Source organism: Lonchura striata, chromosome 15 (assembly GCF_050655825.1).
Source record: "Lonchura striata isolate lonStrDom1 chromosome 15, ASM5065582v1, whole genome shotgun sequence".
Lineage (NCBI taxonomy): Eukaryota > Metazoa > Chordata > Aves > Passeriformes > Estrildidae > Lonchura > Lonchura striata.
The window spans coordinates 16,467,520-16,490,092 of NC_140717.1; the positions used below are offsets into that span (position 1 = coordinate 16,467,520).

Sequence of the window (22,573 nt, forward strand, 5' to 3'; positions counted from 1 at the left end):
GTGAAACGGGAGGTCTGGGCTGCACAGAGGCTCCCTGCCTGCCACCAGCTCTTTGTTCTTCCCTGTGATTTCTGTGGGCATTTTTAGTAGCAATTCAGCTGCCATTTGTGGCTGCAACATTCTGTTCTGCCCACCACTGTGGCTCTCTTTCCGTGCTGCCGAGGGCTGGTGGGTGCTTGTGCCGGAGCAGTGCCCAGGGCAGCCGAGTTGGCAGCGTGCTCTGCCGTGCTGGTGCAGCCTGCACAGCCACCAAGTGCTGCTTTCCCACCAGAGTGCTCACAACACAACTCTCCTGGGGCTTTTGCTTTTGATTGTGGTCCACGCAGAGATAGCTGAGGGGGTTCAATGGTCTGAGGGCAGTGGGATGGAGGAGAGTTCGGACTCCGAGGTGCTGAGGGAGGCCATGCAGCATCTCTGACCCACTTACAGCCACCAATGCGACCGGCAAGGAAGGATTTCAATTCTTAAACATTTCCTAGAGTACATCTCTTAGATGTTCTTCTGAATATTTTATCATATTTTTCTTTCAAAGCTATTTTCAAGACAGTTTATCTTCTTTCTGTTGGGCTTTTGATAAAGCTGGAGTGAGCTCCAGAAGCACAGAGAATCCCCGAGGCCCAGGAGTGAAGTGTGTTCCTTTGCTGACAGTTTTCCAAACGGAGAACTCCTAAATGTCCCTAAAGGCCTCTTAGAGATGGGCACTTGTGAAAAGTGAATTTTGCACTCTTAGATTATTGACAAAATGCACTTTGCTGTGTTTACTCATGTTCCTCCTCGTGCTGCAGTGGTGGTGATTTACTAGCAGGCTCCTAGACAAAACTGTGTTTTTTTGTTATTTTTTGGGACGCAGATAGGAACGTTGCATTTATCAGGCATCCTTCTTTGCTTCAGCCAGCAGAGCCCCTGAGAACAGGGATGATCCTGGCTGATTGCAACCTCTGTGGCAGATAAGGTGGGCTGGGAGCTCGGGCTGCACCCAGACCTGTGTGTGCTGCAGGATTTGTGTCAGGGTAAGGTGGGCTGGGAGCTCGGGCTGCACCCAGACCTGTGTGTGCTGCAGGATTTGTGTCAGGAGAGCACTGGTTCCTCTCAGAGAGCTTCTCTGGCTGATGAGCAATGCAATCACAATGTACATTGAATTTGACAGCAGGACTGCTTGCCTCTGACATCTCTAGCTTTCAGAGTGTAATTGCTCCTTTGGCTTTTAATTAATGGTTAAGTTTAACACCAAGGAAAGGGTGAACAGATGACTGGGCCAGACCTTTCTCTTGTACACTGCTGTGCCTCCCCTGAGTCCCATGGCATCACTCTGGACAATACACATTTAGACAACTGTAAATTTGCTTAGGGAAATTACTTCAGCAAGCTTACAGAAGTAAATTCAAGTGAATTTACTCCAGCAGGCTGGGAGGTGGCTCCGTGCCCCTGGAAGCTTTCAGCTGCCAGCAGCCCAGATCCTTTCTGCTATCACTTCACTCTGAAGTGCTTTCCTTTGGTTGAGTAGGGCTCCTCTGGAATAACAGCAGAATTTAAAATGTAAAAGAAATTCTGGCTGCAAGATCACTGTGTTAAAGTGGGTGCTTTAAAGAGTAACAGTCAAGTTATTTATCTAACTTTGATTGAATAATATATTTAAACTGAGAGCATAAAAACTGGCTTAGAAACCTGTTTTATCCATTTAAATACTGCAGTAATGGGAGAAACATTTGAAGTGGATAACATTTCATTCTTATAGCTGTTTGTTTGTTCCACATAATTTTCTCAGCTTAGCAGAGGAAAGTGAAATAAGAAAAAGTAAAAAATACCAAGTCCAAAAAATAGTTTTTCTTTATTAAAGTTTGAGTCTGACTTCTTAATTCCTCTTCTTCTTCTAATGTGCGTAGGAAAAATGCCAATTACTGAGCAACAGAAAACAAAAGGAAGTTGGAATAAACCAAGTCTATTTTAGGAAATAGTTACAAAGAGAATGCCTGTGAACTGAGTATCACCTCTTGCAGCAAAACTTCACAGAGCATTTATCATCCCACAGTTTAATCCCGGTGAGTTAAATCTCCAGGCAGGGGCTTCTCTGAAATGTCTGCAGTTCTCACATAGCTCTGAGGAGCTGGTGAGGTGAGTAAATGTCCCTCTTTTTTAAAACACAAGGAATTCCAAACTGGGACTAATGTCTAATTAATTAGGGAAGGATACAGGGAATATCTCCCAGGGATGTGTCAGTGCTTCCCTTTGCAGGGAGCAGCGTGGGGCAGAGTTGGGGCTGTGGGGCTGAGAAGTCACCTCAGAGCTCATAAAACCTTCTTAATTCAGGGTTAATTCAGGTTAATTCATGGACCAGGGGGAGCAGACTGGGCTCTGCCAGGGCTGTTGGCTGTAATTGCAGCACAGTCTCTGTGAACTCTGAGGAGATTTCATTTCTCTTTTTCACCAGCAAAACTGAATTAAGTGCCTGAATTAAGTGCTCTAAGAGACAGTTTAATACACTGACTTGCAATGGTCAATTGTTATTCAGGAACACTTCAGGGACAGACAGGCATTTTTTGGACAGATTTAAAATTGGTGATGTTCTGCTCCTCACCAACTCGGATGAACTTCTGTGTCCAGCAGAACAGAGCCCAGAAATTCACAGAAATCCACTAACACCTCCGGGTGTGGGGAGGATGTGGAGACTGAGGCTGCTTTGAGGCTGGAGACAGCTCAGTCTTGACCTGTCCAGATGTTTTGTAGTGAGGCAACAGTACATTTTGTAAAATGATTATCTGAAAAAGTCCTGTTTCCAGCAAGATGTTTCTCATAGCAGGAACAACTAGAGAAGAACTAACATTTCACTGCTGTGATCCAAGAAATTACAGCACAGGGTAGAAATTTAGAAGAGATGAATGTCAAGACTGAAATGCAGCACAGTGTGCTCTGGAAAAAGTCAGAAGAGGCATCAGAGGAGGAAATTGTGTCAAACTGCACCAGTATTTTGTAAAACCCATATGGCTGCAAAGCAGAGGCTACATAACCTCTGCTACATAACCCTGGAGTTTTGCCCATGGTGAAGTTACAGTTTGGCATTCCTGGGGACAAGGCAGCTGTAAATTTGTGTGTTTCAGCACCTTTCAGCTGGTAGGACCAGCAGCAGGGTGTAAATCCAGGCGTGTTTGGTACAAAGGGGGCCCAGAACTGCCAGGGACAGGAGGGCAGGAGTCACAGCCTGGGTGAGCTCTGTGGATCCCTCGCTCCTGACTGGCACTCCAGAGAAAATTACCTCACATCTGGAAGAAAACTTCTTGTACATGAGTTTCAGCCACTTGGAGTTTTCTCCAGGGCTTTATTTTCTTGTTGCTCTTTGCAGAAGAGGAACATGTGCAGCTGCAGTTCTGGAGAGTTATGAGCTCCTGGCTGTTGCACCCTCTGTGAGAATCCTCTCATGAAGATTAGATGCAAATTGGGGATGCTTAATGCAGCTGCTTTTCCCTCAAACATAGTTTGGGGCAGTGCCACTTTAAATAATTGTTTGGTTCTGGGAAAAGAAAGGAATGTTTTACTAAGATACTGCAAGTCAGGACTAATTTAGCATCGTTCCCTCTCAGTCCTGTGCTCAGCATGGTCCATTTTAGCAAACACAGTGCCTGGGGAACTGGGAGCTGTTCATCTTTCCTGCCATATTCCTGCACTGAATCACTGAGCAGCTGCTCCTCTCCTCGTTTGTGAGGAGCTGCCTCTGCTCTCCACTCTGTGCAGTGAGTGCTTCCCATCAGGAGCCTGCTGTGACCCTTCCTGCACCAGTGGGGCTTCAGCAGCTTCTCCTCTGGGTTACCAGCTCCTTCCTTCCTTCAGCAGCTTCTCCTCTCCATTATCATCAGCCCCTTCCTTCAGCAGCTGCTGCTCCTGGTGCCCTCTCCTGCCCTGTTCCTGGGTCTCCTGGTGCTCTCTCCTGCTCCTGGCTGTCCTGCAGCAGAGGCAGGAGCACCTCTGCATTCCCGGGGATGCTGCTGTGCAGGCACCACAGACCCTCTGCACAAACTCAGCCTCATTCACAAACCTGCTCCTCACTTCTCCCTTCTCACTGAGCTTTCAATGAGGCCCTGGGCTTCAGCCTGAAAACTCACCCAAACCTCATCCTTTTCTTTCCTTTTCCTGGCCATACCACACCCCGAGGTTTGTTTATCATTACTAATAAGAAAATAAAATTAGGGAAGAACCCATTCCCATTGGTACACAAATATTAGTGCTGCCATGAGGGAGGCAAATCAATGTGGAGCCAATTAATTTTTATGGCAAGTTAAGTGTTGGCTAATTTATATATTGATTGAGGAAAAACAATAAATCTTGCCCACATCTGCAGAACAAAGGTATAATTATTCAGTGGATGGACTTTGCAATTGAAACTGTGACTCTTGCAGAATGTACCACTATTAAGCACAAAGAAAAAATAATAATCAAGCTCATGATTTTAAAATCAATGCAACGTTTCGCACTTTGTTACACAAGTTAAATCCTTGCTGTAAGGAATACAGGAACTTCACTGAGTCCACATGAAAAGTGAACATGGTTGCAGCTCCCTTTCTTCTTTCTGGACAACTTTAAAGCCCCAGCAGCCATGACGATAAAATGCAGCGCCTCTTAAGAATACAGCAAGAGTTTTCTTTTGATAATGTTATTAACAGAAACATCCCAGAACTTTTTCTCATGGGACTCCATTCTAACAGCCTAGAAAGTTGAACTAACAAAAAATACAGATTTTTGTCAAGCACATTGACAGCTCCAAGGACCAGGATTGCTTTGTGATAAGCTGTAATTCATAGAAGGTTTAATTTCCATGTCAGAACAGGTTCAAACCTTTGGAGACCCAAAACTTTGCCTGTGTTATCACTCATTCATCATAAAACGAGTTCTCAGTATTTCTTTGTAAGAGAAATAGCAGGATATGGGTAGTGACAGGAAATGAATTAATTAGTCTGTATTTCTGGGTCATAGAATATTGAAGTTTTTGCATGGGGAGCTCCCCTGTTGGCTTTCAGTTAAGAGGGACTGGAGCAGGATTATTTGAAAGCTGCCTGTTGGCATGTCAGACACTTTAGACATGAAGGATGAATGTGAGAGAGTTCACTTTGGTTTTGTGGAACTCAGGAAGTTTAGTTCATCATGATGAGGGTTGAAAAGTTGTCTTCAACTGTTCTGGTGATAAAGGAGTAGTGGGCAGTTTCCAGATGGAATGAATTTATAGTTAGGAAGACCCACAGGGCTGGCACACACAGCCCCATGGAGATAGCACACAGCCCCAGGCTCAGCTCTCCCATCCCCACAGGGCTGGCACACACAGCTCAGAGCTCTCCCATCCCCACGGGCTGCCACTGAAGCCACTTCTCCCTTGCCCAGCGTGGCTCTCAGGTAGGGAATGCATGAACTGATTGCTCAAGGAGATTTCTAATTAACAAACCTGCAAGGAAAAAAATACCCTGTGGCACTTTAGATTGGTTCAGGTAAACTCTGTGTGAGTTTTGCTGCTCCTTGTCAGTGTTTTCTACACTAGGCTTTTTATTTGCCTGAGGATGTTTTAAATAATTTCAATAGCAAGAACTCCAGGAGCCAGTGCTGTGTTCTTCATTCCTTGTTTCTGTCTGCTATGGTAGTTGACATCAAATACAGCTTGAATAGCCAGCAAAAGAATAAGTTTGGAGAAAGCACCAGAGACACCAGGGAATTTAGTTTTCTTGAGTGATTTTGTAATTATTCAGCTACACTGGTGAAATCTTACTGATTCCCATTTATCATAAGGGATGTCAATTCTACCCTGAAAAAGTTTTGGAATTTCAGATTTGGGAGAAAGCTTTTTTGTTTGTTTCTTTGTGTTTTTTTCCATCTCAACCTAAAGGTATGTTTTCTTGATTTTTGCATATGGCAGTCATATGGTAATTTTTTAGGAGTATTACCTAAAGGCCCTCCGAACTGGATTGATTTTTCTTTATCAAGAAAGTCAGCTTTGCAGTGTAATGCTATTAATTTGCACTCCAAGTAATTAAAAAGCTAGAACAGTATTGAATTTTTCTTCTAATCTCTGATTTCTCAGTTTCACCTTTTCTGTAATGGTTGTTTTGTGAGTCATACAACCATTTACTGGTTTATTCAAAGTTGAAGTCCTGATTTCCATTGATTTTGATAAGTGAAACTCTTTGTATTGACATGATCTATTTTCTAGTCAAATGCTTTTGTTTGTTCTTGTCACACTGAAAGCATCACTATAGAAATGGGCTCAAGCTTCAGTGGGACCAGGATCTCATGTGGAGTCAGCCAGCAGAGCTCACAGACGTGAATAAAATGGTGCCAGTTTGGAGTGACAGGACATTCCCAGATTATTGCACAGACACTGAACTTCTCAAATGGCCAAAACTTTCCAAAATGTGGCTGCTGCAAGGCTGGTGAGCAGGGCAGTGAAAGTGCACCACGGTGAGGGCATTATTTCAGAGAGGCACATCGAGGCTTTGGAGTTTGCCTGCCAGAGTGGAGCAGTCTGGTGAGTGGTAGAGCGCCCTGCAGGGAGGAGGCTGAAATGTTCCCTCTCTTGGTCCTGTGTTGAGTCCTCCTAAAGTGTCACCGAGGAGCTGTGGCAGCTCCACGTGTCTCTCTGTGGCAGAGCGTTGGGCTCAGTGTAAATTCCTCTGAGGAGCAGGAATATTTACATTGAAAATCCTCCAAGAGTTAGACAAAGTGTTAGTGGGGGTAAAGGAGGCATGGGTGAAGGAAGAAAACCATCCAGGGAATAATCCAGTGCAGCTCAGGAAAACCCAGCACCAGCCTGGGTTCTGCTTCAGAGGAGCAGCGTTTGCTGCAGGGAGCAGCTGCCAGGGTGACAAAAAAACAGACTTCAGACAAAAAAACAGACTTCAGACAAAAAATCAGAGTTCAGATCCTCTGGGCCTGAGCTCCTGCAAAGTGCCCCAGTGCTGGCAGCTTTTCCTCCCAGAGCCTGGCTCAGTAAGGCCAGGGCCACTCTGCATCTCCTGGGCAGGGCTTTGCTGAGAGGGCTCACGGGACCCCCAGCCCAGGATGGGAGTGCAGGGGGGCTCCTGGAGCCTGGGGCAGGAGCCAGAACAGCTGTGGGGTTCTGTGTGCCAGGGACAGTGCTGCCCTTCCAGCCTGCTGGCATTGCCCTGGGGCAGGAGCCAGCACAGCTCAGGGCTCTGAGTGTGCCAGGGGCAGGAGCCAGCACAGCTCAGGGCTCTGTGTGTGCCAGGGAGAGGAGCCAGCACAGCTCAGGGCTCTGAGTGTGCCAGGGAGAGGAGCCAGCACAGCTCAGGGCTCTGAGTGTGCCAGGGACAGGAGCCAGCACAGCTCAGGGCTCTCTCTGTGCCAGGGACAGGAGCCAGCACAGCTCAGGGCTCTGTGTGTGCCAGGGGCAGGAGCCAGCACAGCTCAGGGCTCTGTGTGTGCCAGGGGCAGGAGCCAGCACAGCTCAGGGCTCTGTGTGTGCCAGGGACAGGAGCCAGCACAGCTCAGGGCTCTCTCTGTGCCAGGGGCAGGAGCCAGCACAGCTCAGGGCTCTCTCTGTGCCAGGGGCAGGAGCCAGCACAGCTCAGGGCTCTCTCTGTGCCAGGGACAGGAGCCAGCACAGCTCAGGGCTCTCTCTGTGCCAGGGATAGGAGCCAGCACAGCTCAGGGCTCTCTCTGTGCCAGGGGCAGGAGCCAGCACAGCTCAGGGCTCTGTGTGTGCCAGGGGCAGGAGCCAGCACAGCTCAGGGCTCTGTGTGTGCCAGGGGCAGGAGCCAGCACAGCTCAGGGCTCTCTCTGTGCCAGGGAGAGGAGCCAGCACAGCTCAGGGCTCTCTCTGTGCCAGGGATAGTTCTGCCCTTCCAGCCTGCTGGCTTTTCCTGCCACCAATGCAGCTCCTGCCTTGTTTCCTTCTGGAGCTTCCCTTCAGGGCTAAAATGCCCAGGGATGCCTGGGGTGGCCAGCTGGGGCATGAAATGGGATGTTGTGTGCAAATAGCTCAGGATGAATCCCACAAAATCCTCTGAAGGCAGCGTGGAGGGAACAAGCTCCTTCGAAATGTGTTATTAAAACTGATCACTTACTTTAGGGAGCAAGGAACCTTACACTTATCTAACCGCCTTGAAGTACGTGATGTCACTTTAAATCTTTAAATCATTGATATTAAATCATTGTCACTTTAAATCACTGTGGTATTTCACAGTGAACCACACAAACATCAGAGCCAAATATATCCTGTGAACATAAAACCTGAGGAATGATAGAAGAATTTCCCATGAAAAATTTATAAAGAATTTGCAGAGACTTAGTGCTTTATTATGGTAAATTCTGTACCCAAGGGAACAAAAGCATAACTTCAGTATGTAGTATATTTCTATATTGTATATTTTGATTCTTCACAGTCTGCAGACTGTTGATTAGCTTCTTACTTCTCTTGAGTTGAGTATTTTGTATATCCCAGATTTACATATTTGAGCTCATTCTCTGGCTTTCTCTTGAGGAAAGTTAGAACTCAGTATATATTGTCTAAGAAAAAAAAAAAAACACCCATAAATATTCTTCCACTTCAGGAAAAAAAATATTTTGAGATTGCTTCCTGCAACTGTCAACTAGCCAGCAGAAAACAAATGTACTGGCAAGAATATTTAGCAGAGCAGCAAATTTTAAGTGGTTGCAGAAGACTGTTCCTGGAAGGCAAACTCCGAAAAGGAAGCTGTGACCTTTTTTCCTAGGTATCTACTATGTTTTGGATGTTTCATACATAATTGCCTGACTCTGTCTTCAGTAAAGATATGTTGAAACACTTGGAGATTTACTGGGTTACATGTAGTGATCAAATTTTAAAGGCAATTAATCAACACAAGGACTCTGTTCCAGTGCTTCTTCTCAGAGAGCCGCTTTTCACTTACCCTCTCCTGCTGCAACATTTCATCCTGATACTTGCTGCTGTGCAAGCTTTGTAGAACATAATCTCAGTGCTTGAGATCTAAGCTTCTGAGTCTTGTATTTTCTTGTGATTCACTGAGGGGTTTAGCTTCAGGCCCCAGCTTTTGGCTCCAGCCTAGCAGTGCATAGTGCTGGCCAGGAGCTGGGTGGGCACTGGAGAGTGCTGAGCCAAAATGCTGGGGGTGGATCTGCTGCCCTGGGCTTGCAGCGAGGGGCAGGCAGAATTCTGCTGGGCCCTGGGGCTCGGGGCAGCCAGTGAGAGGGACGTGGAGTTACACTCAGACGTGGAACGTGGACGTGGGGTTCCACCCAGACGTGGAGTTCCACTCATTGTGGCTGTGGGGGCAGCTTGGCAGCTGTGCAGGGCCAGTTCTGGGTGGTGGGGTAGCCACTTACCAACTGGGGTAGCCACTTACCCATTTGGGTAGGTAGTTACCAGTGTCACTAGCCCGTTACCAGTGTCAGTAGCCCGTTACCAGTTCCAGCAGCCTGTTAGCTCTGGATGGAGCAGAGCTGCTCCCTGGCTGTGTTCACACCCCTGGCTCGGGCTGTGCTGAGCATGGTTTTCCTTTGGAGACCCTGGCACTGCCATCTCCTGCTTGCCCAGCTGCCCGAGCAGCCCTGGAGGGACTCCAGCCCTCCCTGAGCCCCCTCACGCCAAGGCAGTTGGTGACAGGTTTTGGCAGGATTGTGCCTATTTGTCTTGGTTGATAAGGGAACCTGGAGCAAGGCTCCTCTGGGTTTGCTCGGCTGAGCCCTCCCTGCAGACCCGCACTGCCAGGGGAGCTCCCTGCTGGGAGTGTTTTGGGCATACATTAAGGAACCAGAGGTGCTGTTCGTGCCTGGTGTAAAGACTGCACAGATGAGATATGGAGATTTATATTTGTAATGACAGAAGCTTGGATTAGTTGCTGAGGAAAACTTGCCCCATTTTGGATTTTCTGTAGTGTGCAGTTTTTTAAGCCTAAGGAATGCATTTAGAAAGATAGAAAAAAAAAAAGTTAAAAAAGAATGATGCTATAAAAGTCCTTTATTTTTCCCATATTCCTTCTTGCATGACTGAACTAGGTTTTATATGTTTTGATGATACCACAAATGTGACATTTCAGCTGAGAGCTATAGAGCCCTGAAAATAAAAATGTGTCCTGGAAGCACTGATGGATCTCTGACAAGGCTGGTGCTTCCAAACTAATGGGAAATGATGACAAGCCTTGCACACAAAATGAATGGGTTCAGCCTGAGCTGCAGCCTCTCTCATTTGCCTGGCACTGCTCTGTGCAGGACATTGTCTCAGAGGTCTGGGATGATTGTCCGTGCAGGACAGTGACTGAGTGTGCAGGACAGTGATTGTGCGGGACACTGTCTCAGAGGTCTGGGATGATTGTCCGTGCAGGACAGTGATTGTCTTTGCAGAACATCCCTGTGCCAGTGCCCCTCTGTGCTGCTGCTGCTGGGCTGGCTCAGCTGGCCTGGGAGGTGGCTCAGCCACATTCAGCTTAGGACTCTGGAGGACAGTGCAGAGAGCAATATTTCACATTTTGTACACAATATCTCCCGTGACAGAACCTCTGCCAACTCCAAGAAAACATAAGCTAAAAATAAAGGTAAATTTCAGAGCACTTGGAAGAAAAATTGTGCAACTTAAACATATGGTCTGATGAGAGTCTAAGTAGCTTATATTTTGAGAACTAAATATAGAGAAGTGTATTCTAGTATACTCTATTTAATTTGAGAGTATGGCAGAACTACAGCTCTGTTCTGTATTGGTGAAAATTGGTGTTACACTGCAAATCTTATTGGCAGAAGGACAACTGTGATCAAAACCCTGTCTGCTGCTGCAGCTGTGCTGTGATTAGGATGTGATGCTGCAGCCTTGTGCTCTCCCCTTTGGGTCTGAGTCTGTCCCTGCTGGGGAGGACCGTGCTGGCGAGACTGAAGGCTGCCAAGGGAGCCCACAGAGCTCTGTCAGAGCAGGGAGAGGGTTCTGGCTGCTGTCCTGGCTGGCCCCTAGCTGACAGCACATCAGTAATTTACACCACAGTGATAATACGTTGTAGTGCCAGTAACTTTTTATAACACTTATAAAACTCCTTATTCCTGTGGGGAAGCATTCCTGCAGCGTGGGCAGTCCAGTGATCACTTTCAGATGTCAGAGAGGACTGGGACAATGGTTCCTTGCCAGCTCTGTGCTGAGGTGCCCAGATTTTCCAGGCTCCAGGTCAGGGAGAAGCAGTTTGGAGAGCTGGAGGGAGGAGGAATGCAGTCCCCACCTGGGACATCGTTACAAGTCTCCAGGCAAGCCAGGAATCTCTTCCCCCTTTCTCACATCTGTTCCTCTGCCATACCTTGAAAGTCAGATTCTAAATGCCCATATCAAACAGCCATCACAACCTGCTGTGTTATTTCATTTAAAGTCACTCTGGTTTATCATTTAATGCTTGCCCTACATTCCTTTGGTATAATATGTGTAAGTATTTTCCAGGGTTCATTCTGTCCTGCTCGTGCCAGCTGCAGAAACTCCAGACCACAAGAAAATGTGAGCAATGAGGCAGTGCCTGCCAGCAGGGCTGTGCCTGGTGCTGCCAGGCCAGGCTGGGACAGGAATGCACTGGCTGGAGAGCACCAGGCCATGGAGGTGATTTCTGTTATCCCTGGAAACGTGTGTTAAACGAGCTAACACTGCTCAGGTATCACACCTGCTGAACTGGGCCAGCTCGGGGTGGGTCGAGGACTGAAAATCTCCCCCAGGAAAGTGCATGGGCACATCTGAGCTTCAGTGCCTGGTTTGCTTTCTGTTTGCTTCGTGAACAGAAAGTTTCTGTTGAAATCCTTCTTGTTTCCTGGTATAACAGTAAAAGATATTGGGGAAAACTTCAGGTTTCTTGCAGGATGGTAACAGAGGCAATAAGGTATTTGTGAGCCTTTTCCCTCATTCTGTGATTTCCTGTCTAAACAAGTGCATTATTATTGCAATGATGCATGTGCCTATTCCTACAATTAAACACTGCAAAGTTTAATTTTTTTAACTGGCCTGAAAGATCTACAGACAGCAATATTTCATTTCTCCTGCATGACCAGTAGCTTGAAGGGGAATGGTCTTGGTGCCAAAGTCCAAGCCTTGAGCCCTTCTGTTGTGTTGGATCAGAGGGGCTGGGCTGTGACTGCCTGCAGAGGATTTGATTTAAGCTGTTGTGGATACAGTTTGTGAAACTCGTGGGCACAGAGCCATGAAAGAGAATTGCAATTTAACTATAAAATACCTAAAAGGCTGGAGTCATGAGAGGACTTCTGCAGTGACATTTGAGTAGATCAGCACTGAAATAATGCAGGTGGAGTTCCTATTTTGTTATTGGATGTGTCAATTCCTCCAAGTTAATGTATTTACAGATTACACAGATCCCTTAGCAGTGTGATATCTCCTCTCTGTTAATGATATTTGAAACAGCAGAATGTCCTGGGGAAAATCTTGTAATATACTGTGCTTTGGCTTTAATTAAACTTCAAGCAACCTTTATCTTCTAAAAATCATGCATAAGTAAGATATACATGATGTTTAATTTGAAGTAGAAATAACATTGCTTTAGAGTCATCCATTTAAAGATACATGCATGCAATTCTTCATAGGAGGAAAACCTAAGGTGGCAGTTTTTTGGATTTTTTTCAGGTGAACTATCAACATAACTAAGCAATTATCAGACACCAGTGAGAATGATTACTTAGTTCAAGTTAAGGGCAGAAAGAAATAGAAGACAGTGGCTCTAGCCTGCCTTTATTTTCATTCACAGAGAGAAGATTTACCAGCCATTATGTTGGGATCTCTTAGCAATGGATAACTTGACAAAGCAGACAAAAATCTATTTATTATTAGATCTTCATATTCCAGAACTACTGGCATTAAATTTCTTTTAGAAAAATGTGAGTTAAAAAACAAATGTATTTTTGTAGAGATGATAGGGAACTGAACTTATCTCAGGAAACAGCACATCCTGAGGCTGTTGAGTTTATCAAAATGTTCATCATGAAAGGCCACTGTGCACTGGCAGTCAAATGTCAATTAAAACCAGATCTTCAGAAATAAGTGCCTTGCCTAAACAGAGTGAGCAGAAATGAGATGCAATTTTAAAAGCAACAAGTGCCCCAAATGGAATCATGTAGGAATTAAACATGTCAAATTTCCTGACGATTTGAGTATTGTATTTAATGTTTGTGGAGAGAAGAGGAGGAAACTGGGCTGAAAGTTCAGATGTGGGTCAGGGGGGGATTTTCAGCCCCACTATAGGACAAGCATGTAAAGCCCATTTCAGTGTGAACCACGTTCTGTGTTAGCAGTAAAACTGTGTGAGAAAACCAGTGGATCTTAACCTCTAATGGAGGGTTAACCCAATGGATCTTAACCCTCCAAATTCTTGTGTAAGGTAGAGGAAGAGTTTCTCTGGTTGTGTGTGGCCAGTTTTGGCTGAAGATCTTTGTTCTGTAGCTGCTCTGTAAGATGCAGATCCTCTTGTCAAACCTGGCTGCTGCTGCTTGTGGAGAAACCAGAGACTTGTAAATCCTGTCCTAGGGAAAAAAGAAATGCAGATGCTAAGCCAGAATATATTTACAGTTGTATCAGTTGCATAAGAAAGAGAGGAACTCCCCTCCAGGAATGTTCAGTCTGTGGCAGCACCCAGTGCTGGTGGGGTGGGCAGTGAGCCAGCCCTGGCTGCAGGGCTGTGCTGCTCCTGGGGCAGCCAGGCACCCCTGGGGCCACTGGAGCTGCAGTGCAGGGCACACGGTCAGCTCCAGCTCTTCTTTTGGCTGCTCTAAAAACGGGAGTGTTTGCCCAGCTGGGAAAAAAGATCAGTTCAGACATTGTTTTCTGCCCATTCATGATTGTGCCTCACATGGACATATTGTAATTTTAATGTGAATATCTATTTTCCCATGTTTATCATGGCCTGAGGTAGGTCGGTGAAAGCTCTTTCTGCCTCCTGTTGGCATGAGCTTATATGGACTTCTGCAGTGGAGGGGTTGCATGAGAATTAGATATTTCCAACTCGTTCTGCAAAGAGGTTGCTCGGGGTGAGCCTGTAAAACAAAGTACTTTTCACCATGACATAATCCTGCCTTCTGTACAAGTGTCTCAGACCACCCGTGGTGGCCAGAGTCAGGTTCTTCGATGGTGTGCAGGAAATGCAGCCAGACTGGACTGAAACATCTGGGGAAAAAAGGCCCCTTGGTAATTACGGAATTTTAAATAATTACCCATTCCACATTGTTCTTTGTTTTCCAATGGTTTGAATTGTAATGAGAGATCTTCTCAAGGTACAAAGAATTTCAGATTTCCAGTTGTTCAGACATTGCACCATGTTTCCAGGATGTTCAGTCCCCAGAGACTCTTGGTTGAATGTGGAATGGCAACAAAAGCTGTAAGGTTTTTTTATTGGTTTAAGGACAGGGGAGGTGAGCACTTAAATACAAAGCTGGGAAAACAAGAGGGAGCATGAAGCCTGGATTATGGTGTGGAAGCAGGAATCACAACTACTGCAGTTCCTATTTACTCTCTCAGGGTATATGAATGACTTGACTTTCCAAGTGGGCTTCTTTGTTTATCATCTGTACTGTTCATCCTTCAGGCCAGAAAGAAAAACAATCAGGGCAACTTTTCTGGCCTAATTTTGTCTTTTCCAGCCCTTGTAATGAGAGAGGACTCTTCAGTTTCCATGAGAAGGAAGCCTTAGGAAGTGCAGCTGGGATGTCACAGAAAGGCAGCTCTGCACCTTTTCATAAAGTTCTCACTGGCCCTGCTCCAACCTCATCTTTTATTGCTTGGGTTTCTTTAATCCAGTTGCCAAAAAAGTGGCAGCTTTTGTAATTTACTGATATATTCACTGCACTCTGTTCACCTGCAGACAGCAGGACATCCATCATTTTCCCTCTTGTTTCAGGCCAACCAGAAATTTAGCTGTGGCTGCCACTCCCCAAAGCCCAGCCCTGGCTGCACTGAGCTGAGAGGAGCTGTCTAGGCAGGGGACACCTGGCTGCATGTCCTGCAAGTCTGGGGCAATACCTGAATAAGCAGGATAATTTGGGAGAAATGGGGTATTATAATCAAGCCCTACTGTTAGGTAAGCACTGGGTTGATAAACTGCAAGATGAATCAACCTGTTCAATGCCATCTGTATAAAATTACAAGATGGATAGGACTGGATGAAAAATAGAATGCAAAATAAGACCCAGTAAGGTGCAGCCACTGTACAAGGCCAAAATTCTGTGAAAAGCTACATAATAAAGAGAAATATATGCAGAGGCCAGCAACTGAATGTATTTGCATGGATCAGTGCCCATATTTCTGTCTGGAGTTTGCAGGTGTCAGCAGCTTCCAATATTCACCTTTCTGCAGCCTCTCCAACAGGCTGAATCCTGCTTGCTTTCCTTCCTTCAGAGGCAAACAGGATATTTAATGCCCTCTCACAAGTGCCAAGCAGATCTAATGTGTTCCAAGGCACCAGTGTAACAGTTCAAAGTTTGCTGTTTACCAAATGCATAAAGAAAAGGGTGAAGATGAAGTGGTTATTGGAGGAGTAAAATAATGCAGGACTTGGTGGAAAGAGCTGGAAGTGGGATAAGCCAGGCAGAGATGGAATAAATCAGTCGCTGTAAGGCACAGAGAAAGCAGGCTATTGTAGAAGGTGACCCCCCAGATCAGGTAAAGGTGTGTGAGCCTTCTTGGAAGGCTATTTTAGAAATGAAGAGCTGGTAAGAAGTCTTGTGTAAAATCATACTGCACCTGTTACTTCCTAGGGATAAATTCACTTTTAAAGTGTTATCCTAAGGTTGGTCTTGTCTGATCCATATTGGAGATGGATTCATAAACTGCTTTGAAAGATGATTTAGAAGAACAAAGTACAGCTGCTGAGAATATGCTGGGGCCCAACAACCTTTTCTGTCTGCATCCCCTGCCCCTGAGGTGCCCTGCTATTGCTCCAGCAGAATTGCTTTGTGCTGCCTCTCATGAAAGCCTCAGTCAATAGCCAGCTTTGCTTCAATGGCACAGCAGTTTTATTTTAAAACAGCATCTCCTTGTTGTCATTGATCTTTGCTTCATCAGAAATTTGTCATGCCAAGCATTATTTTACAGGCAATCATTCAGAGGTTTTACTCCAGTTCAGTTACCTCTTTGAGGAGGACTAAGTGCCTGACCTGGGGGTTGGTAACAGAGCACCAAAAGCCACTGCTATCCACAAACAATTCTGCTTGTTAATAGTTGTTCATTTAATTGAAGTGATGTTCTGTCTGTCTGGATGATCATCAGCCTTATTTGTCCACAAAAAAAGAGATAACTGAAGTCACCTTTATTCTCATCTGGGCCCAAAGCACAGCCCTGCTGCAGCTGCCAGGACAAAATGGGCCCATCCCAGCGAGGTCAGGCCGCTGGGTGAGGCAAGGTGGCATAACTGAATAGCAACTAAAACCCTGAATTCACATTGCACAATATTAGTAAATAAGGATCATGAGGGACAATAAATCCCCGAGACCCTGGTCTTAATTTATTTTAAACAAGAAAACAAATGAAACCAAATTAAACTCATAAGTCATAGTGTGAGTAGTGTCCAAAAAAGTGTCAGTTCCAATAAAATATCACAAATAAAAATATGGGCATAAACTCGGAGGATTTATATCACCAGCACCACAATAAGGCCTTCTTTAGTTGATTTTGAGACATGACTCAAAATGTGAAGAATGAGAACATAAATATAAACAAGGGGATTTTTTTTCCCTAAATGCTGAGAGGGTTATTTTTAACACAGTAAACATTTTCATTTTAAGTTAACACTAGTCAGTGTAATTGGAAGAATATTTCAGTGGGTTTAGCAGAGCCGGCTGAAGTACTCAAAATAATCTGTACAGAACTGTCATGGAGCTGGATTAAATAGATTATTATACTAATCTGATTATAATAACCCACAGCATCATTCACAGTCTTTGTAATGAGCTCTTGCTAATGAGTTCTGTATTACTTTTCCTTAGATGTAACATTTCTGGGAGGAGAGAATTTATTTTTCAAAATATAAACTCTGCACTTGTATATTTTTGTTCATGGCAATGAGTTGTTGTTGTGAAGCACCCGAGATATTTTTCATCCTTTAATTAAATAACATCAGTGTTCAAATAACAGCAACTGCCTGTCGAAGAGTACAGTGCAGTCATTCAAGTGATCTCCACCAGAATAATTACCCTACAATCAAGCTGTAATTTGCCTTTTCAAGTTGACTGAATGATCCAGATTGATTGAAAAAAGGGAGCTGGTTTTTTTTAATAGGAAATAAGAGATGCTCATTTCACGTTCTACACTTTTGAGAAATAATTAATCGTGAGATGCCATTTGGCTAATCTGAAATAGCTTCTGACAAACCCCCCAGGGTTGTGGCTTACACTGGTGGGAGTTAGAGCTGGATCTGTGTAAATCAGTCACAGCACCTGTGGCCTTTTCACAGTGAGATTTCCTTGTCCTCAGACTCTCTGGAATTATTGTGCCAGAGACCTGGCCACGCTGGATTTGTCAGAGGGTCCCATCAGGCCCCTGCTCCATTTCCCAGCAGTGCCGAGCTCCCTTCCCCAAATCCCCTTTTCCCTTCTGCTGGCAGGGGATGGATGGAGGGCCTGGGTCCCGTTCCCCAGGGGTGCAGACTGCTGTAAAAAATGCTGAATTCAGAGGGGTTTGGCTTTCTGACGCTGCCTTTAGGACGTGGGCCTGACTTTCTGACTTTCTGACTTTCTGTGGCCCTGCACTTTGTAGCTGTGAGCTCTGCTCCTGCCTGCCAGCACTTGGGCTGGCCTTGCACACAGAAAAATCACCAGACAAGGGCACTGCTGCCTTTACAATAATTGGTTCTTTTCAGTCCTGTAAATATGATTCTTTTTCTGTCTTTCCTTTTTCTTCATCTGGCCTTTAAATGTCTGACTAATCCTGATTTTTATGAAATCTCAGTGCTGTACAGGATCTCTCTTCAGTAGGTATCTGTTTAAATCAAAGTATTTAGTCTGAGAAAATCATGTTGTATGATCATAACACTGAGAGCAGGAAAAAGCTGACAGACAAATGGCTGGTTTATGGAAAGCTGGGAGAGATACAGAAAAAATGTATGTTCAGAAAACTCTAAAGCAAACAAAAAATTTGGCCGGCAAGTTAAATTATAAGGGTAAAGTTTAAAGCAACTTCTTCCAGAAATTCTTCCTGAAGGTTTTGTGGAATAAGGCAACTTCTTCAGTCCTGACACTGTAAGAGTATGAAATTGGTATAAAACTAACAAAAATGAAAACAATTTAAACCGTTGCTCAAACTCTGAACCAAACAGTTGCAACGTTTTCATGAAATTCAGAAGATGTTGTTAGCTAACAATGCCGTGCAAGAGCTGGCTTTGTGTCTGCACTGGAGTTCAAGGCTGTGGGAAGAGCTTTTCATGTGGCATTTCTGGTGGGGCGAGCAGGCTTTGGGTGAAGCTCCTGCCCTCCCAGGAGCTGGGAAAAGATGCACTTTGGGTGCCAGGAGTCAGCTCTCAGCAAACCATGCAGTTTTGGAGGCGTGTCTCTGTTTTCTCAGCTTTCTAAAGCTAAAATAAGAACAAAGACTGGAAATTATCTGGTTTTGGTAGAGTTCATCTTTCTGCCACTCTTTTTTTTTTATGCTGCTCCAGGACCAAGCCGAGCCACCAGAGGATCTTTGTCCCCAGCAGCTCTCAGGGACCTGCCTGTGACACAAAACCTGCAGGTTCTGCTGCTCTGGGGCACTTCAGGTGCTTCATCTCCTTCCATGGAACTCCTCACAGGCTCTTTGCTTTTGCTCCAACCCCCAAACAAAGTGTGGATGTTCCTCTGTCAGAATTCTCTAGTTTGCATTCGTTTAACTGCAGTTTTTAAAGGATGTTGCTGAATTTGAGTATAAATTGCTTTTGTTCACTATAGCAGTCCTGAATGTGTAAATTTGCTTTCTGTAAGGGTGAATATATTTTCATATATTTAACCCATGCTTTTACTGCCTTAATTAGGGCTTTTGTGGCTCCCTTGATTATTAAGTTTGTAAACTGCAGCTGTATAAAGTGAGTGTTTGTGATCACAAAGGGAAATGGAAAGATAATTTTACATTGACCAAGCCTTTGATATCTAAACCCCATGTCTGGACCTGGCATAATCCACTTGTGTAACTTGGAGCAAATTATTTAAATGTAGTTGGGTCACTTGGATCAGATTCAAAGAAGTGTGGTGAATTATCTCAAGAAGGAAAATGGTCAATAATAATTGAGTTTGCCCATATGTGTAATGGACACAGTCAGTGATCTTTCAGCTTTTTTTTTTTTTTTTTTGTTCTCAAGCCATTGTCTTTAACAGAAAGAGACCGAGACTCAAAAAGCCACTGCACCCCTCGTTTCTGCTGGAGAAATTGCTCTCCTTTTTCTCTTTCCCTCCATGCCCTACCCAATGAAGATCCTGGGTGTTTTCAGAGCAGTGCCTGGTCCCCGAGCCCTCGGGAGAGAATCTCCCCCTCTGGAGCCCTCGGGGGCTGCCAGACCTGGGACCCCTGGGAATCTCTGTGGCTCCCCAACATCTGAGCCTGCCCGAGCCCTCTGCCCTCCTGGTGCTCAGAGCAGCTCTCAGGAAGGCTGCAGTGCCCGGGTGAGCAGATAAAATGCCTTGTTTGCTTGAACTCAAAGGCCTGAGCAGCAGCTGAACTGGGGTGGAACCCTTCTCCAATCCAGGAGTTTACAATACTTGTTATTTTAGTCCTTTTTACTGGCACAGATGAGATTGTTTGACTTATGATTTATGACATGTTTTGGGAGAAAAATCACTGTATATAAATGAAAGTTATTATTATTACTATTACAGGGTTCTCCATAACTTTTACAGTTTATAGGCTGTAAGCATTGTCTTTAGAAGCCCTGTATTTTAAGTGTCTCAAGTTGGCCTTGAAGTTGTTCTCAAAGTTAAAAGCTGAAATACTAAAAACCATCTCAAAGCAAAGTTGTTTCCCTTCCCTCTGTTTTTCTTGTACAATGAAAACAGACCTTTAGAAACTTTTGCATCACTAAGACACAGATAAATAAATGTCATTGTTGGCTTCAGGCTTTGTCAGGTGCTAAAACTAAAAACAACATACCCAGAGCGCCAGATACAACAGACAACAAAGAAACCCGAAAAGCATTGTTTCTCTTTTATTTATAACATTTATTTCTTTCTAATGCAAATCTGAGGAAGTCATCGACTGATCTTGTGGGTCAGGTGAATTTGGTGGCCCTGCTCCTCTTGGCACCAAAATCTCCCTCCACTGGGAAAGCAGAAAAGCCTGGCTAGAGCAGAAGAGTGGCTGCTTTATTTGTCCTCAGGGAAATGTGCAAAATCCGAGTGTGTCCTTGGGGCTGTGGGTGACAAACAGCCCTGCAGCGTTATCTGTGCTCGAGGAGCCTGCTGAGCCATCCTGAGCCTGCAGCCGGGCAGGGACCCCTGAGACACCTCCTGTCCTCTGCAGAGGGGCTGCCACACCTGGCATGGCTCAGTTTAATTAAATGTTCTTCACTACACAGAGCCTGAGCACCCAGGGAGCGTGGCCCAGGGGAGAAACATCAAAGTGCCTTGAAAATGTCGCAGTCCTTTTGCTCAAAATTAGGGGACAATTTTTTGATCGCTCAGTGATTTCTTCAGGGAAATGGTGTGGAAAATTAAGACTTTTGGATATTTTTTCTTAGAATTTCGTGGCATTTTATTTTTTCAGTCCTATATTACGCGGGAAAGGGAAAAGCAGAACAAACAACACCATTCCCTCTATGTAGAAACAAAATGTGAGGAGCAATGCTTGTTTCATGCAAAATTTCAGGAAAAATAAGAAGCAGTCAACTCAGAAGTGGGTAACTTGGCAGCACAAAACAGTTTCATGGGCAGGCATACCTGTGATTTCTTCTTCGTTGCTGTACGTGTGTGAGAAAACTGTCCAGATCTCCCATTTAAGTTTCATCAGGCTTCTGGCTGGGCTGAGCACAGACTGTGCACTCCACATCTGCAGCTGTGGCTCTGTTCTGGACACAATCCCTCCCACTGTCAGATAAACTGGAGTATAACTTAATCTTGTTGGAGAGAGTTTGTTGTGTGAAGAAAATGTGTTTTTGGAGACCCTCCTGTGTTCATCCATGGGTTTGTGTGATTTCCAGCCACAGCCAGAATCCTGCTGGCACTGTCCAGAGCAGGTCTCAGCTTGCAGCTGAGCTCTGCCCAAACACATTTTGTGTTTCAGCTTGAGAGCAGAGCAAAAGAAGCACTGTAAATACATGAGGTTAGAATTAGATACCAGTTGATTGCTTTGAATAATGTCCACCCTGTTTCAGCTTAGCACCTTGAGGTGTTCTCCCAAGGAGATTTGTGACCTCAAGGAGTGTGGGGGAAAAATAATTTTCCTTTGCTTTTGTCAACTGGCCTCTAAGAAAAGTGTATTCAAAGGCCACGAGCTGGACCTCTGTCCCCCAGTGCTTACAAACGTGAACTTCTGTGTTCAAGGGGCAGCTCGTGGAAGGGAATGCTGAAACTCTGCACAGCCTCTGGTCCCTCTCTCAGCATTCCCTTCACTGCTGCTCCTTCCAGCACAGAGGTTTGTAAGCACTGGGGTAACCTGGACCTGAGCCAGTCGAACCCCAAATGCTGGAAAGCCCTGTGACCTGGGAAAAACCCAAAATGTGGCTTTGTGGAGGGCCCCACCTCCGTGCTGTAAAGGATTCTGGTGCTGAAAAGCCTTTGGGCTGGCAGCCCCTTCTAGTAATGAAATCTAGGGGAGTCTGAAGTCTCTGAGGGTGTTAATAAGGAATTTTGCTGGCTCTGTAATCCAGACAATGGTCCAAAACTCCTTTAAATCCAGGGAAAGCCTAGCTGGCCTAAGTGGGTTTGTGATCAAGCCTTGAGTTTAGTAATGAAGTTCCTAGGCAGGTTCAGCCGGACATACAGACACAGGGTTTATGTTACAGCTCAGTCCCAGGCCCTGCTGAGCCCTCCCTGGAGCTCCTGATGGCTCCAGTGCAACAGAAAGTGATTAAAGATGATGTCAGAAGTCATAAAGAGCTGCCTTAGTGAGCAAATGGTCAATAGCTGCTTTTCTGGGTAAGAGACTTAGAGGTAAGAGATCCCTGGAGCAGCCTGACTCACCTCATCAGCTGTGGCCTTTGGGCTTTGCTGCTCCTCCTGCTCTGCTGAGGTTGTATATGGAAGAACGGGGGGATTTTGCCAAGGCAAACCCTGGGAAGAGAAGTAGGAACAAATCTCCAGAAAAAGCTGGGTTGGATCAATATTTTGCTGGTGGGAAATAAGCAAAAATGAAGCAATGGTGTGTAAAAAAGATACAAGACACCTGACCGTGCTACTGAAGTCCTGGTGGGGTGCTTAGAGGATTCCCTGAGCTGCTGTTTGCCCTCCACTGTGTGCCCTGGGTGCATCCCACTTAAAATATACCCAACGTGTACTGGGTAGCACCAGAGGGGAGGACAACATGGTTTGAAGAGGCATCAGGGATAATTCTGTTGGTAAATAATATTTCAGATAGGATTTTGGTACCTTTAAAAGTTTTATTTTCTTTCATTCCTTGAAATCCTCTCTGCAGTACTCTGAGAGAGGTGACTCCTCGAGTGCATGGCTGAGT

The 22,573-nt window shown here is 45.2% G+C and overlaps 1 protein-coding gene and 1 long non-coding RNA gene across 4 annotated transcripts in view; both read left to right on the forward strand.

The window, feature by feature from the left end:
* The window catches only part of ADGRD1 (adhesion G protein-coupled receptor D1), a 123,003-nt gene that overhangs the window by 28,357 nt on the left and 72,073 nt on the right, over window positions 1-22,573 (forward strand). The window lies entirely within an intron of this gene.
* On the forward strand, window positions 3-16,589 carry LOC146766028 (uncharacterized). The gene is made up of 2 exons (XR_014958694.1): window positions 3-952; window positions 1,016-16,589. It is a non-coding gene; the product is annotated as an uncharacterized LOC146766028 (long non-coding RNA).